Here is a 15,058-nt window from a genome sequence, read left to right on the forward strand (position 1 = left end):
TGCTAATTTGCCCGTAGTGTCCTAATAAAAGTAGGGTGAAGGGGGAGGTTGTTGGGTTACGGGTATAGGGTGGATACGTGGGTTTGAGTAGGGTGATCATGGCTTGGCACAACATTGAGGGCCGAAGGGCCTGTTCTGTGCTGTACTGTTCTATGTTCTATGTTCTAATTCACCGAACAAGCACGTCTTTTGGGACTTGTGGGAGGAAATCTCTGTACATTTTGCAAGGCCTTGACGTCGTTCCAAATGTATGGTGCTGACAACTGTGCACAATACTTCAGCTGAGGCCTAACTAGTGATTTGTGAAGGTTTACCTTTTAAAAAAAAATTAAATGATCCAATTAACAAACTCAGGCATCCATTATTCTTTTCTACACTTTTTCTCAACCTGTTATGCCACCTTTAAAGATTTGTGAAGATACACCCCAGGATTGGGGGGGGGGGGAGTGTATTGAGATGGATTGAAAACTGGTTGGCAGAAAGGAAACAAACAGTAGGAATTAAAAGGTCCTTTTCAAATTGGCAGGAAGTAACTAGTGGGGTGCCACAGGGATCGGTGCTGGCACCCGAGCTATTCAAAATGAATGATTTGGACGAGGTAACAAAATGTAACATCTCAAAGTTTGCAGATGATACCAAGTTGGGTAGGAGGGTGAACTGTGACGAGGATGCGGAGATTCTTCAGCATGATCTGGACAGGTTGGGTGAGTGGGCAAATCAATGGCAAATGCAGTATAATTTGGATAAATGTGAAGTTATTCACTTTGGATGCAAAAACAAGAAGGCAGATTACTACCTGAATGTCTGTAAATTGGGAGAGGGGAGTGTGCAGCAGGACCTGTGTGTCCCTGTGCACCAGTTGCTGAAGGTAAGCATGCAGGTGCAGCAGGCGATAAAGAAGGCAAATGGTATGTTGGCTTTCTTGTGAGAGGTTTCGAGCAAGGATGTGTTGTTGCAATTATACAGGGCCTTGGATGAGCCACACCGAGAATATTGTGTGCAGGTTTTGTCTCCTTTCCTGAGGAAGGATGTTCTTGCTTTCAAGGGTGTGCAGCGAAGGTTTACCAGGCTGATTCCGGGGATGGTGGGACTGACGTATGAGGAGAGATTGGCTAGGTTAGGGGTTCAGACGAATGAGGGGATCTCATGGAGACTTATAAAATTCTATGAGGACGAGACAGGGTGGATGCAGGGAGGATGTCCCTGATGGTGGGTGTGTCCAGAACCAGGGGTCACAGTCTGAGGATTTGGGTAGACCATTCAGGTCAGAGATTTTTTTTTATAAATGTTTTTTTATTGAGTTTTCATATTTTATATATGACAAATTACAAATTATTAGAGAGAAAAAAAGAAAACACAAAAATTTAACATGAATATTTACAGGTAAGCATCTTCATAACAACAATTGTGGCCGCCCCCTTTAGCCAGCATACATATTTTACATTCCCCAATATGGCCGAGGCACATGTTTATAGGCATTTATTTATAGTTTGGTTTTGGGCCTTGGCTTGCCATCAAACCCCCATAATGAGCCCCCCCCCCCCCCCCCCCCCCCCGGCTACCTTCCCCCGATTCCCGTCCATTTTCCCCTGATTCTTGGCCACCCGACTATTCTTCCTCTTGTACGTTGGCCACAAACAGGTCCCGGAACAATTGCATGAATGGCTCCCACGTTCTGTGGAAGCCGTCGTCTGACCCTCGGATGGCGAATTTGATTTTCTCCATTTGGAGAGATTCCGAGAGGTCGAACAGCCAGTCTGCAGTTCTGGGCGGTGCTGCTGACCGGCAGCCAAACAGGATTCTACGGCGGGCGATCAGGGAGGCAAAGGCAAGGGCGTCCGCCCTCCCCAGGAATAGATCTGGCTGGTCTGAAACCACGAAGACCGACACTATCGGGCATGGCTCCACCCTCACCCCCACCACTTTGGACATAGCCTCGAAGAAGGCTGTCCAGTACTCCACAAGTCTGGGGCAAGACCAGAACATGTGGGCATGGTTGGCCGGGCCTCTTTGGCACCGCTCACATCTGTCCTCCACCTCCGGGAAGAACCTACTCATACGGTTTCTCGTTAAGTGGGCTCTATGTACCACTTTTAGTTGCGTCAGGCTGAGCCTTGCGCACGTGGAGGTGGAGTTGACCCTATGCAGTGCTTCGCTCCAGAGTCCCCACCCTATCTCCATCCCCAGGTCGTCCTCCCATTTCCTTCTTGTGTCCAGTATGGTGTCGTCCCTATCTACCAGTCGGTCATACATGTCACTACAGTACCCTTTCTCTAGGATACTTGCGTCCAGTAGGTCTTCCAGTAGTGTCTGTCGTGGCGGTTGTGGGTACGTCCTTGTCTCCTTTCGTAGGAAGTTTTTGAGCTGCAGGTACCGTAGCTCGTTTCCCCCAGCTAGCTGAAATTTCTCTGTCAGTTCAGGGCAGAGATGAGACATTTCTTCACCCAAAGAGTGGTGAGCCTGTGGAATTCATTACCACAGGAAGTAGTTGAGGGGAAGATGTTGAATACATTCAAGAGGTGGCTCGATATGGCACTTGAGGCAAATGGGATCAAGGGTTATGGGGAGAGGCAGGATTAGGAGTTGGACGATCAGCCATGGTTGTGACAAATGGTGGAGCAGGCTCGAAGGGCCGAATGATCTTTTCCTGCTCTTATCTTCTATGTTTCTATGTCTCTTTGCCTTCAAAATAGTATCAGTTCTCCCATTGCTTTGCAGTAATTCAAAATCAGTCACAACTACTGTGTCTACTTGTTTCATTGGTTTGTTTATATCCCCTGATGTTTGTTGTCATCCACTACATTGCCAAGTTTTGTAGCATCTGCAGACTTAGGAATTGTACACCCTATACCCAAGATCGTAAGAAACAACAGAGTCACAAACACAGCCCAGTCTATCATGTGAACTCGCCTCCTATCCATTTACTCTGTCTACACCTCCTGCTGATTTGGGAAAGTGGACAGCATAATCAAAGACCCCTCCCACTCAGGTTATTCTCTTTTCCAATCTCTTCCATCAGGCAGGAGATGCAACACGTACTAACAGATTCAAAAACAACTTCACCCCGGCTGTCATACTCCTGAATGACCGTCTTATGGACTGAACTGAAGTCTCCACGCATCCTCTCTACTGAACAGTACTTGGGCTTATACTTTTTATGCTTCTCCCAATGAATGTGTCTGTGTTTTTACATTGTATATCTATTGTATGTCCTATGTTTTTTCATGTATGGAACAATCTGTCTGAACCGTATGCAGAGCAATACGTTTCACTGAACCTCGGTACATGTGACAATAAACCCAAATCCAAGGATATTTAAAGAAAAACAAAAGTCCTACTTCCAACCACTGGGGACAACCACCTTTAGCCAGAAAAAGCATTTGTTCACCACTACTCTCTATCTTCAACTTCTTTGCTGATTATGTACCCAAGTAACCACCACCACTATAATACCATGTGTTTTTATTTTCTTGACTTATTAAGAGTCTTTTGAAAGTCCAAATAAACAACATCTATTGTACTACCTTCAATCGTCTGTTACATCAAGGAACTTAATCAGCTTGTCAGAAACAATTTGTCCGTTAACAGATTTGTGTTGGTTCCCATTTATTAACCTGTGCTTCTCCAATTGAGAATTTTTTTCCTTGGCAGTGGCTTCTAATAGTTTTCCTACCATTCGCATTATACTCATTGGTCTGTAGTTAACTAGACTTATCTTTCACTTGTTTGAACAATGGTTAATATTTGCAATCCTCCCAGTCCTCTGACACCACTCCAAGGAAAGATTGGGGTTAGAGATTCTTGTATCTTCAACATTGATTCCATCAGCGACAGAGAATGCATCCCATGTGGCGCACTTGATTTGTTAACTTTACGTGATGCCTGTGTATTTAGCACCTTCCTATCTATTTTGATCTATTCCAGATCTCCACTTCTCAAATCTCATTTTAATTTCATCCAGAAGCAAAGCACTTGTTCAATACCTCAGTCGTGACCTCTGCTTCCTCATGATTGTTTTTTTTTGCTATTGGCTCCGCCATTTTACTCACTTTGTGTTTTTGGGGGGGATTTTCTGTTCCGTTATCTCTCTTACTCTCTCTTAGCCCTTCTAACTTCCTTTTCAGTTTCCCCCTGCAGTCTGCCTGGTTTTCAAGTGTGCTATCATAAACATTCTTTTCCTGTTTTATTTTCACCTATATTTGTCATTTAGGGATTTCTAATCTTAGGATATCCCTCCTTATGGAAGTATTTGGTTTGCATCCAAAGTATCTCAAACCTGAAGGCCGCCCATTGCATGGTTTCCTGGCTGTTCATTTGCCCACTCCACATTTACTAGATCCTCAGCAAGTCACTGAAATTTAACAGTTTAGTATTTTTGCCGTTGATTTTTCTCTTTGTCTTTTTCCATAACTGCTTCAAACCTAATTATATTATGATCAATATTACCTTGAGGGCTTCCCAATTCCACAAAGCTCACTTACCCTACTTAATTCCCCAGAATTAGATTCAGCACTGCTTTGTTCCTCATTGCATTAGAAACATATTGGTTAAGGATGTTTTCTGGGTGCACATTTTTACTAGCACCGTTGTTTTTTTCCCAGTCCATATTGAATATTTTACGAAAGTATATTTAATTTATGATAGTAGCCAAACTTGAATGCCAAAAACCACTTATTCCAAGGGTAGGGGAAGAGGGAGAACAGCACAATCATGGATTGTCCTGTCCTTACCGAACAGAAATGTGTGCACTAATTCTGACAATGTGTCCATACATCAAATATTAACTTTTTTGTGTGCTGCCTGGCCTGAGTGTTTTCAGTATTTCAGCTCTTATTCTATGCGTGCACAAGGGCTTGCTGGATAGCTATCAAGAGCATGAACAACCAGTTTTTTTCCTTCCTAACCAAGGGCAATTGAAATAAATTATAGTACCCTCATTGACACTTTCGCTGAGATTAACTAGCTCAGTACTGATCGGATAGGAATTGGTGTGGTCTGCGATCTCAGCAATTCACTGGACAAGCTCACTGAGGCATTGGTGCAAGCCAACTTATTTTGATTTCTTTCTACCCCTGCCTAATATGTACATTTTTATTGAAGTTTCCAATGTTCAGATGCATGTACATATTTTATGAATCTATTGCACATTTAGTTTCTCAGTGCTTGGATGGAAAGAACCCATTGCTCCACTAAGGTTTAATGATGAGATTGTGTCAATGCTCAGGTTAATCTGATCATCATCTGCACAGTAAAGTTTTGTCAGGTAGTAAGATATCATAGAACAGCACAGAACAGGCCCTTTGGCCCTCAATGTTGTGCCGAGCATTGTCCGAAACCAAGATCAAGCTATCTTGTTCCTCTTGACAAGACATTCAATCTCTTTTGTGAATCATGGTTCCCTCACACGGCCATTTCCTCCCTGCATTACAGGGACATACCTATCAAGGACACGCAGTATTTGTTCCTTGAACAAGCTCCACTTTTCATTTGTGCCTTTCACTGACAGTTTCTGTTCCCATCTTATGCTCCCTAATTCTTGCCTAATCGCATCATAATTACCCCTCCTCCAATTATAAACCTTGCCCTGCCGTATCGCCCTATCCCTCTCCATTGCAATAGTGAAAGACAACAAATTGTGGTCACTAAGGTCATCCATGAATAAAAGTTCACCGTAAACAACTTTCAAATCGCGTCCCTCTCCCACCAACTTCACAAGTGGAGGATGGATTTAAAAACTGTGTCTCTCTCTCCCTCCACCCTCTCTTTGTCTCTCTCTCTCTCCCTCCACCCTCTCTTTGTCTCTCTCTCTCTCTCTCTCTCTCTCTCTCTCTCTCTCTCTCTCTCTCTCTCTCTCTCTCTCTCTCTCTCTCTCTCTCTCTCTCTCTCTCTCTCTCCCCCCTCCCTCCCTCCACCCTCTCTTTGTCTCTCTCTCTCTCTCCCTCTACCCTCTCTTTGTCGCTCTCTCTCTCTCTCTCTCTCTCTCTCTCTCTCTCCCTCCACCCTATCTTTGTCTCTCTCCCTCTCCAGTGCACAGATTTAGGAACTTTTAATTCAAAAATTCGACAGTACATTACTGACCTTGAACCATTTCTTTGGTCACTGTTGCAATTACAGTGTGTTGCATGCACAGCAAGATCCCAGGAGACTCTCTCTTCCCGTTTCCCTCATTCTCCCTCGTTTCCTACAGCTCTCCCCATTTCTCCCTACAACAGCCCAACACCCCCAGCATCCCAGTTACACAATCTCTGAGCAACATCCACACACACACAAATATCACCGTTATAAACCAGACTAGAACAGATTGAGAGACCGACCCCTTCCCTTGAGTTTCTCTCTGTCTCTCTATCCCTCATTCTGTCTCTCTGTCCCTACCTCATTCACATCTCCAAACCCATCCCTCCATCACTCATGCTCTTTTTGTCCGTCAGATATTAAAATCAAACCTTGATCGGGCTCATAACCAGACAATGGTTGCCACATTATATTTGGGACTGTGATCCCTGACTGAAAATATAATTTAAAAAAAATGTATTTTATTACCAACATGTATCAAAACACATAAACACCCTGGGAAACATACTTCCCAGCAATCAACTATACAGTTTGTACAAATTTTCCCCCCTTTTTCACCCCCACCCCCCGCAACGAACAGCTCCTCAAACACGGTCACAAATATCCCTCACCTTTTCTTAAATCCATCTGCAGAGCCCCATAACTCATATTTTATCTTCTCCAACCGCAGGAAGTTGTACAGGTCACCCAACCAAGCCGCTACACCCGGTGGCGATGCCGACCGCCGCACAACTAAAATTTGCCACCATGCAATCAGAGAGGCAAAGGCCACAACATCGCCCTTCTTCCTCTCCATAAGCTCCAGCTTCTTTGAAGCCTCAAATATCGTCACCAAAGGGCCGGGTCCACCTCTTCCTCCACTATCCTGGCTAAGACTGCAAACACTCTGCCCAGAATTTTCCCAATTTTTCTCAATCAAATAACATATGTACTTAATTTGCTGGCCTCTGCCCACACCCCTCACACTCATTTGCTACCCCCTGAAAGAACCCACTCATTCTCGCCCGAGACATATGCACCATGTGCACCACCTTAAACTGTATCAGGCTCATCCTTGCACAGGAGGAGATTCCGTTTACCCTACACAGTGCCTCACTCCATACTCCCCAATTGGTCTCCCCTCCCAACTCCGCTTTCCATTTCTCCTTGATCTTCACCACCTGCTCACCTCTCTGCCCCCCCAGCCGCTTGTATATATCCTCAATTCTTCCCTCCCTTCCACATCCGGAAACAACAACCACCTCCAAACCTTTCACGCAAAGTCCCTAACCTGCAGATACCTGATCTCACTCCCCTCGGCAGCTCTGCCCTCTCCCTTAGCTCCTCACAGACTGGCAAACCCTTCCTCCAAATACAGATCCCTTACCTTGGCCAGCCCCACTTCCCTTCACCTCCTGTATACACTATCCATCTCTCTCTCTCTCTCTCTCTCTCCCCCCCCCCCCCCCCCGGCTCAAACCCATGATTCTCGCACGTTGGCGTTAGCACAGACATCCCTTTGGCAAGGCTGCCATCACCATAGCCCGCAAAAACTAGACTTCTTACAAGATTTCTCCTCCACCCTAAACCACTCTACCCCTTCTCCTTCCCAACACGGCGAACCGTTTTAAAAAATAAATATTTTTATTCCCCTTTTTCACATTTTCTCCCACATTTACACCCAACAATAAACAATAATCAGTAACGTGGGTGGCACGGTAGCATTGTGGATAGCATAATTGCTTCACAGCTCCAGGGTCCCAGGTTCGATTCCCGGCTTGGGTCACTGTCTGTGCGGAGTCTGCACATCCTCCCCGTGTGTGTGTGGGTTTCCTCCGGGTGCTCCGGTTTCCTCCCACAGTCCAAAGATGTGCAGGTTAGGTGGATTGGCCATGATAAATTGCCCTTAGTGTCCAAAATTTCCGTTAGTGTTGGGTGGGGTTACTGGGTTGTGGGGATAAGGTGGAGGTGTTGACCTTGGGTAGGGTGCTCTTTCCAAGAGCCGGTGCAGACTCGATGGGCCGAATGGCCTCCTTCTGCACTGTAAATTCTATCTATGAATGCAATGTCAATCCGCATATCAATAACAACAATCCCATCCTCCCACCAAACCTCCGATATTAGCCCGCATGTTAACATAAACAAATAACAAAAAGGAATCCGGAATCCACCATAGTCACCATTAACACATACAGTTGCCCTCCCCCAATGTTCAATGTAATCCAGTTCTCGAAAGTGCATAATGAATAACGCCCATGAATTGTAGAACCCCTCCATCCTTCCCCTCAGTTCAATTTGACCTTCTCAAGAATCAAGAATTCTAGCAGGTTCCTCCGCCACGCCAGGGCACAGGGTAGAGAAGTTGATCACCATCCCAACAGGATTCGCCTTCGGGGGATCAACGAGGTGCTGGCTACAACATCTGCCTCCGCACCCGTTTCCAACCCCGGCTGGTCCGATACCTCTAATATGGCCTCCCAAGGGCCCGGTCCAGTTTCATGTGCACCACTTTAGAGATTACCCTCAACATCTCCTTTCTGTAATCCTCCAGCTTTGGACAGGACCAAAACATATGAACGTGGTTTGCGGGGCCCCCTCCCTGCAATGTTTACACACATCTTCTACCCCCTCAAAGAGCCGGCTCATCCTCGCCCTTGTGAGGTGTGTTCTATATACCACCTTCTGCTGTCTCAGACCCAACCACGCGCATGAGGTGGAGGAATTCACCCTCCAGAGCACCTCGCACCAGAACCCCTCCTCCATACCTTCTCCCAACTCTTCTTCCCACTTTGCCTTGGTCCCATCCAGCGGTGCCTTCTCCTCTTCCAAAATAGCCCGATAAACCACCAACACTACCCCCTTCTCCAGTCCCCCTGTCGTTAGCACCTCCTCCAGCAATGTGGAGGCTGCCTCTACCGGGAAGCTCAGTATCTCCTTTCTGGCAAAGTCTCGAACCTGCATGTATCTAAATATTTCCTCCTGCTCCAGCCCATACTTCGCTCACAGCTCCTTCAATCCTGCAAACCGACCCCCAAGAAACAAATCTTTTAGTGTCCTAATTCTTTTCTCCTCCCATCTCACCATGGTAGTATAGTGGTAAGCACAATCGCTTCACAGCGCCAGGGTCTCTGGTTCGATTCCCGGCTTGGGTCACTGTCTGCGGCGTCTGCACGTTCTCCCCGTGGGTTTCCTCCCACAGTCCAAAGATGTGCAGGTTAGGTGGATTGACCATGCTAAATTGTCCTTAGTGTCCAAAAAAGGTAAGGTAAGGTGGAGTTATGGGGATAGGGTGGAAGTGTGGGGATAGGGTGGAGCTGTGGGCCTAGATAGGGTGTTCTTTCCAAGGGCCGGTGGAGACTCGATGGGCTGAATGGCCTCCTTCTGCACTCTAAATTCTGTGACTCTGTGTGACTCCGGAAATTTCCATCCCACTTCTTTGGCTCAAATCTATGGTTTCCCCCGAATTGGAATTTCCCTTGAGCCTGCCCCCAAGCTGAAGTGATGGTGAAACTGCCTCCAAATTCTCAACAAACCTATTACTGTCAGACTCCCTGAGTATTTTCTTGGGCCGTCGGGAGTGGCGCTGTTGTTGGCGCCTTCAATCCCGACCCCCTACACAAACTCTCCTCCATTCTGACCCACTGGGAGTCAACCCCTCTGACCCAGCTCCGTACCTTCTCCACTTTTGCCGCCCAGTAATAATACATCATGTTCGGAAGACCCAAACCCTCTGCCTGCCTTCCTCTCTTTAGCAGCACTGTTCTAATTCTGGCCACTTTCCCTCCCCATATGAACGAGGTAATCATCCCTTCAATTTCTCTACAAATGCCGTCGGCAGGAAGAAGCAGCTGGCACAGTGACAGAGGGAGACCATCCCACCTTGCCAGATCAGCTTGCACCCTCCCCACCAGCGCCGAACCTTATCCACATTCACCGCCCAACAATAATGAAGCAGGTTCGGCAATGTTAACCGCCCCCCTGCTGCCTCTCCTTCTGTAGCAGGGTCATCCTGACCCTTGGCACCATCCCCGCCCATACAAAGTCCGAACTGATCGTATCCAATTTCCGAAAAAAAAAGACCTTTGTTATAAAGATCGGGAGAGCCTGAAAAATAAACAAGAACCTCGGCAGAGTATTCATTTCCACCACTTGCACCCTCCCCGCCAATGCCAAATGCAGTGTATCCCACCTCTTAAGATCCTCCCTAGCTTCCTCCACCAGCTCCGTTAAGTTCCACTTATGAAGCCCAGTCCATTCCCTTGCTACCTGAATCCCAAAATACCTAAACCAATCCCTCACTACCGTAAATAGCGTCCCCCCTGCCTAAATTTGCTCGCCTTCCAGCTCATTCACTGGGAAAACCTCACTTTTCCCTACATTCAGGTTATACCCCGAGAACCCTCCAAACCTCCCCAGCAGGCCCATTAACCTTTCCATACTCTCCAGCGGATCCGAAACAGACAGCAGTAGGTCATCAGCATAAAGCGACACCCGATGCACCCTCTGTCCCTTCATAACCCTCTGCCACTCCGCCGACCCACTGAGAGCCATTGCTCTCAGGGTTAGGGTTAGGGCAGCATGGTAGCATGGTGGTTAGCATAAATGCTTCACAGCTCCAGGGTCCCAGGTTCGATTCCCGGCTGGGTCACTGTCTGTGCGGAGTCTGCACGTCCTCCCCGTGTGTGCGTGGGTTTCCTCCGGGTGCTCCGGTTTCCTCCCACAGTCCAAAGATGTGCGGGTTAGGTGGATTGGCCATGCTAAATTGCCCGTAGTGTCCTAAAAAGTAAGGTTAAGGGGGGGGGTTGTTGGGTTACGGGTATAGGGTGGATACGTGGGTTTGAGTAGGGTGATCATTGCTCGGCACAACATCGAGGGCCGAAGGGCTGTGCTGTACTGTTCTATGTTCTATGTTCTAATGGCTCTATGGCCAGCGCAAACAGTAACAGCGACATCGGGCACCCCTGCCTCATACTCCTGTGTAAGTCAAAGCTCTGAAAACTCATATTATTCACCCTCACACTCGCCTTTGGGGCCACATACAACAACCACACCCATGCCATAAATCTCGGCCCAAACCCAAACCTTCCCAAAGCCTTGAACAAATACCGCCACTCCACCTGATCAAATGCCTTCTCCGTGTCCATGGACACCACCACCTCCAGTACCAGAGCCCCCGATGGATTCATCACTACTTTCACCGGCCTCTTCGCAAGCTGCCTGCCCTTCATGAAGCCTGTTTGATCTTCTGCAGCCACCCCCGGGACACAATCTTCCATCCTCCCCGCCAACATCTTAGCCAATACTTTCACATCCGTGTTCAATATTGATATGAGCCTCTACTACTCACATTCCACCGAGTCCTTCCCCTTTTCTGAGATTGGTGTGATTACTGCCTGCATCATCGTCTCCAGCAGCTCCCCCTTCTCCAGCGCTTCATTATATGCCCCCAACAGATGTGGTGCCAGGTCTATCGCAAATTCCTTATAAATTTCCGCCGGGCATGAAAATGTAATTTTTATAACATTTCTGACTCAGCAGCTGTATACTGCAATGGATTCCCAAAGACTATGCATCCATTTACCTTCTACCAATTGCACATATGGATTTACTTTAATGTTTCACTATATACGCAAGGCAATCTGTCTATACTGGGGAGGTTAATCCAAGCTGACCAGTTTTACAGCACATCCTTTAGCAGATTTGAAAATACTATGCATCAATTTTGATTAAGTGCGAACTGTGGTTTACTGGTAGCACTCTCAGATGTAATACCAACCCCACTCCAGGAATTTAAGTACAATAATGTAGGCTGACACTTCACTGTACTGAGGGAGTGCTGCACTGTTGTAGATATTAAAATGTGACCAGGTTTGTGCCATAAGATGTATGTAAAAGAGCCATTGACGTAAAGAATACTAAAAAGAAAATCCGCACAAGAGTTCCCAGTCATTTATCTGGTCGCAGTCCATAAATTGCTATTGGTTTCTGCATTGGCCACTCTTCAGATGTGCTCCATTGGTTGTGAACTGTTTTTCAACATCATGAGAACATGAAAAATGTTATGCAAGTTTATTGCTGAAAGTGGATTTTGGGATGAAGATGAATAGCTGTTACCAGAATTTTTCCCAATTACAGTACTTGCCAATTGCTAAGATAACCATTGTCGCACTGTTCTGATTCTTCATAAAATATGTTGGCTTTCTTGATTTAGAATTTTTTTCTTATAGTCATTTGCATGATTAAGTTGTGAATTTACATTTACTGTGAAAAATAATTAGTGAACAGTCACTCACCGCTCATCTTGGACCACTTTTATTGCTTGCAGATACAGTAGTATGTACATGTTAATGTGGGTGAGACACAGAGTTTCCTGCACCAGCAGAATTTGCAGTGTCTTCAGTCTCATGCAGTAACTTGCCAAAATTGTAACATGAATTTGCAATGTTTAGTTGCAGTGTTTTTCATTGAGTTGTCACATTATTAGTGTGGTGAATGAGATTCACACGGTATTATAAGTTACCAATGTCACTCTGTTCCATTGTATATATGTACCGATATTGTAAGTGCAGTTGCACTACCTGACCACCAGGGGAGTAGCTCTGGGAGTACTCGAGAGTTTGTACTGGGCTCCCTTCCTTGGCTCTGCCCAGAACTCCTCCCCCTGGAGCTGCTGTATAAAGATCCGTGCCACAGAGCCAGCCAGCCAGTTCATCGAAAGTTCAACGGCAAACAGGCTGGCTCTGTTGTAAGTATATTAAAACCGCTATTCTAATCCTACAAGCACGTGTCCGTAGAATTGATGGTTCCATCAATTAGATCTTGCATTGATTTGAAATGTTTTTCTCCTCTGTAATATAGGTTAGAGCAATATTATACCACTTTTCTTTTTACAATGTCTGACAGCTGTTTTTAAAGATGGGTTTTTTTTCAAGGTAGGATAGCTGGGGTCTAGTGTGGTGTCAGGCCTGAGTGCAGCGAAGCCTGGGGGAGTTGAAGTTGTGGTGGTTGGATTAATCCCTTGGAGCTGCCCTTTAGAGTTGTGGAGGGGGCCATTTCCTCCAGCAACCTCAGGAGCTACTCTCTTGACACCACTCGTACAGCTGGACTGCAGAAGCTCATGCTGATTGACCAGAGGCTACATGGTTTCTGGCCTGCGTTTTAGCACTTGAGTGAAGGGTCATTTGGGGGTATTTTGTGTCATAGTGATGGTCATTACTTTAATTTGAGGGGGATTTTTCTGTGATGAGGTATTTTTGAGAGTTATGAAGTGTAATGAAGAGGGTTTTATAGGAGGATTGACGACCACGTGAGGGGTTTGTGTGGTGGGTTTTAGTGCTATGTTTTTAAAAATAAATTTAGATTACCCAATTATTTTTTCCAATTAAGGGGCAATTTAGCGTGGCCAATCCACCTACTCTGCACATTTTTGGGATGTGGGGGCGAAACCCACGCAGACACGGGGAGAATATGCAAACTCCACACGGACAGTGACCCAGAGCCGGGATCGAACCTGGGACCTCAGCGCCGTGAGGCGGTTGTGCTAACCACTAGGCCACCTTGCTGCCCTTTTAGTGCTATGTTGGGCTTTATTTGGTGTGGTGGTTTTGGGGCATTATTTGGTGTGGTGATTTTGGGGCATTAAGTACTGAGGCGTTTCTAGAGGGAATAGTGGGAGATTTGGTACAGTAGTGGGGGGATTTAGTTCTATGGTGAGGGGCTGTGGGAGTTAGTGCTGTGGTGGGGGCCTTTATGGGGATTTTAGTGCTGTGATGGGGGCTTATTGAGATGGTTTAGTATTGAGGGGTAATTTTACTGAGGGGGTTAAATTGCTGGTGGCTTAGTGAGAACAACTCAATTTAATTTGCCAAGGAGAGGACTATCAAGGGCGATTAGTGGCTAGGTGGATTTTGTTGGTGGCTGGCTGGCTTGAGGGGCCAGGGAATGGCAAAACTGGAGGACAAGATCACATCTATATCTTTGATGATCTGGGCCCTGCCGGTGAGTACTGTTCGGCATCGACAACTACCACATCAAGAGTTAATGGTTAGGACAGTAAATCCAACAGATTCTGGAGAGGAGCCCCATTAGGCAATTAGTGTTTCCTTCAAGTTAACAGCTTCTGGTAACTCCAGCAATTTAATAAACCTCAAATGTACTGGCTTTCCTCTTTCCTCATGGCAACCTATAGAGTTAAGAAGGGTCTACAGATGTTATCACTTTATGCAGAACTTGATACACAGGGAAAGCAGCTACCAGCTTTGGCCAACTCTCGAAGGGCATATGGAATAACAGCAAGCTGACCTTTAGGACCAAGCTGATAGTTTGTTTATAAGGCTTCTAATCTCAGCACCATGTTGTATGGCTGTTGAACATGGACAACTTAAGAAAAAAAGTTCGATATTTTTCATATCATAGGTATATCCTGGTGGGTCAAAATACCAAGTGCTGCAGAGTTCCCAAGTTTATTAGCATTCATCAATCCGACATGGCTTTGCTGGTTCTGGCATATACGCAGGATGGAAGAAAGTTGCATACCCAGAGACATTTGGTACGGTGAGGTAGTTCGAGTCAGATGACTAGTGGGACACTCAAAGTGCCACTTCAAGGATGCTCGCAAGCATGACATGAAGGCCCAGACATTGATTATTTCACCTAAGAGTCACTAACTGATGACAAAAGAAAAATTGCGACACCTTCTGTTTGCTCGCATGCACGCCTCAACACTTGAAAACAACCTACAACACTTGATAGCTTCACGTGTCGCACTTGTGGGAGACTTGCATCTCCATGATTGGCCTCCTCAGCCATTAACAGAATTGCACTGAGTACACCCCACCTGAAATGTTTGCTGTGCGTTTGACATCTTTTGTAAACGGAAGGATAATCGAACTTACAATTACTGAACTGTTTCTAATATCAGTAAGTGTAGAATAATCATAGACCAGCAATGCCAAAAACATTTTGGTTAAGAAGTCTGAAAATGCTGCTACTGTGTGCTGGTCATATT

At 46.1% G+C, this 15,058-nt stretch overlaps 1 protein-coding gene across 3 annotated transcripts in view; it reads left to right on the top strand.

Annotated features, from left to right (window-relative positions):
• The window catches only part of appl1 (adaptor protein, phosphotyrosine interaction, PH domain and leucine zipper containing 1), a 96,407-nt gene that overhangs the window by 2,170 nt on the left and 79,179 nt on the right, over positions 1–15,058 (top strand). Inside the window, exon 2 of one of the 3 annotated variants that reach the window (XM_038812824.1) lies at positions 3,020–3,136. The exons of the other annotated variants lie outside the window; for them this stretch is intronic. The gene's annotated coding sequence lies outside the window, so the exon portion shown is untranslated. The remainder of the gene's footprint in view (positions 1–3,019; positions 3,137–15,058) is intronic. 3 annotated transcript variants of the gene reach the window in all.

Source organism: Scyliorhinus canicula, chromosome 11 (genome assembly GCF_902713615.1).
Source record: "Scyliorhinus canicula chromosome 11, sScyCan1.1, whole genome shotgun sequence".
NCBI lineage: Eukaryota > Metazoa > Chordata > Chondrichthyes > Carcharhiniformes > Scyliorhinidae > Scyliorhinus > Scyliorhinus canicula.